Source organism: Rattus norvegicus, chromosome 13 (assembly GCF_021556685.1).
Source record: "Rattus norvegicus strain SHRSP/BbbUtx chromosome 13, alternate assembly SHRSP_T2T, whole genome shotgun sequence".
NCBI lineage: Eukaryota > Metazoa > Chordata > Mammalia > Rodentia > Muridae > Rattus > Rattus norvegicus.
In genome coordinates, this window is record NC_141546.1 from 82,174,482 (window position 1) to 82,176,825 (window position 2,344).

At 43.1% G+C, this 2,344-nt stretch overlaps 1 pseudogene across 1 annotated transcript; it reads left to right on the forward strand.

Annotated features, from left to right (window-relative positions):
• Positions 1-1,260, forward strand: Ostf1-ps1 (osteoclast stimulating factor 1, pseudogene 1; annotated as a pseudogene). Its single transcript, XR_015635596.1, has one exon. The product of XR_015635596.1 is annotated as an osteoclast stimulating factor 1, pseudogene 1 (transcript).
• The last annotated feature ends 1,084 nt before the right edge of the window (positions 1,261-2,344 follow it).

Consider the following 2,344-nt stretch of genomic DNA (forward strand, 5'->3'; position numbering starts at 1 on the left):
CTGGTGGGAAGGCTGGGCTGTCTGCGGAGCTCGCTAGTCCCGGTGTCCCGCTTCGGGTTGCGCGCGGGTCCGGAGCAGCCGCGGCTAGCACAGGCTTGGCCCCCAGTTCCTGTCTGCGTGTGGGGCTCCAGCGGCTGAGCCTGGCCGCTCCGAGTAGCGCCATGTCCAAGCCACCTCCCAAACCGGTCAAACCAGGGCAAGTTAAAGTCTTCAGAGCTCTATATACATTTGAACCCAGAACTCCAGATGAATTATACTTCGAAGAAGGAGATATTATCTACATCACTGACATGAGTGACACCAGCTGGTGGAAAGGGACATTCAAAGGCAGAACAGGACTGATCCCAAGCAACTATGTGGCTGAGCAGGCAGAATCCATTGACAATCCATTGTATGAGGCTGCAAAAAGAGGCAACTTGAGCTGGCTGAGGGAGTGCTTGGACAACCGAGTGGGCGTGAACAAAGCCTGGACGAAGCTGGAAGCACAGCCCTGTACTGCCACGGTGGCCACAAAGACATAGTGGAGGTTCTGTTTACTCAGCCGAATGTGGAACTGAACCAGCAGAACAAGCTGGGAGACACGGCTCTGCACGCAGCTGCCTGGAAGGGTTATGCAGACACTGTCCAGTTGCTACTTGCAAAAGGTGTGAGGACAGTCTTGAGAAACAATGAGAAGAAGCTAGCCTTGGACATGGCCACCAACGCTGCCTGTGCATCGCTCCTGAAGAAGAAGCAGGCAACAGATGGGTCTCGAACGTTAAGCAATGCTGAGGACTACCTCGATGATGAAGACTCAGACTGATGCCTCCCGGAGCTGCTTTGATGCCTAAACTTCTTTTGCTTTTGCCATTCCAAAACCTGGGTTGTTTTGCCAGAAGAGTATTGATAATTGTTCCTTTTACCGTCTGTATGAGCATGGCACGGCTGCACTGTGACCTATGATGAGTGTGCGTGAGCGTGGGTAATTCTCACCTGCGGCTTGCCAATAAGAGAAGAGATACTTTGTTGTATAAAATACATATATATTCACCAGGGTAAAATAAAAAACAAGATTATTTCTATTTATCATGCTAAAGGAATTTTAATAATTGTTTCTTTAAAAATCATTTTTTAAGTTCTTTACCTCAAAGAATGAGATGTTTTGAGTGGGATTTTCAAAGGAGAAATGCTTGTTATAACAGTAGACCAAAACTCTCAACAGAAAATTGTCAGCTCTTCTGACAAAAATAAACATTTGAAGAGACCTTCAAAAAAAAAAAATCTTACAAGGCCAGAGGTAGTGTTGAATGCCTTTTATCTCAGTTCTTGGGAAACAGAGGCAGATGGATCTTTGTGAGTTTGAAGCCAGCCTGGTCTGCATAGGGAGATTAGGGCAGCCTAGTGAGCAACTGTCTCAAACACACACAGTCCAAACCCAACCAACAACCAATCAGAAACCAAAAACCCAACCAAACATTAATAAAACAACTAACCAAGTCAACCAAAACTTTACAAAAGCAATATTTTTCTTGGGAATTACAGGAGAACCCCCCCTAAAATTATACATGTGCACACTCCAGGTAGAATAGTAGTATGGGTACTTTTTTCTTTTGTCTGTTTTATTTATTTATTTATTTATTTATTTATTTATTTATTTATTTATTTATTTATTTTTTAAGATTTGTTCATTTATTTTATGTATATGAACACACTGTTGCTGACACACCAGAAGAGGGTCCTAGATCCAATTACAGATGGCTGTGAGCCACCATGTGGTTGCTGGGAATTGAACTCATGACCTCTGGAAGAACAGCTAGTGCTGTTAACCCTTGAGCCATCTCTCCAGCCCTTTTGTTTGTTTTATAATTGCAATCCATTTCTCCTTCATGGTCTGCAGTTCATTCTTCAACATTACTTGGTGATGATTGCATACCACTATGCAAGTCTTTTGTTGGAGGTAGTGTGTTTTGATTTTTTTTCTGTTACAATGTATAATTTTGTTGGTTCATCTGCATGTGTGCTTATGATTTGACTAAACTTCTTTAAAGAGAAATTTCTGGGTCAGAGAATACATAGTTATTCAAATCTCCTGATGCCTATAAACAGTGGGCATTTCTGGGAAAGGGTGAACATTTTCTCCAGTAGTAGGTAGTAGATATACTTTCCTGTATTTCTAAGTTGGAGTAAGACTGTTATCTTGAGGCTATTGTGAAGAACAAATGGAGCTATGCACAAGAACCCTGTGTGCTTTTCCTCAGGTTGATGTATTTGTAGGCCCCAGTAAAACAACAGGGATGTGATGTGCAGCCTTTGGCCCAGAAGTTACTGTGTCCCTGCTTCACTCACCATTCATTCCTTCTCCACT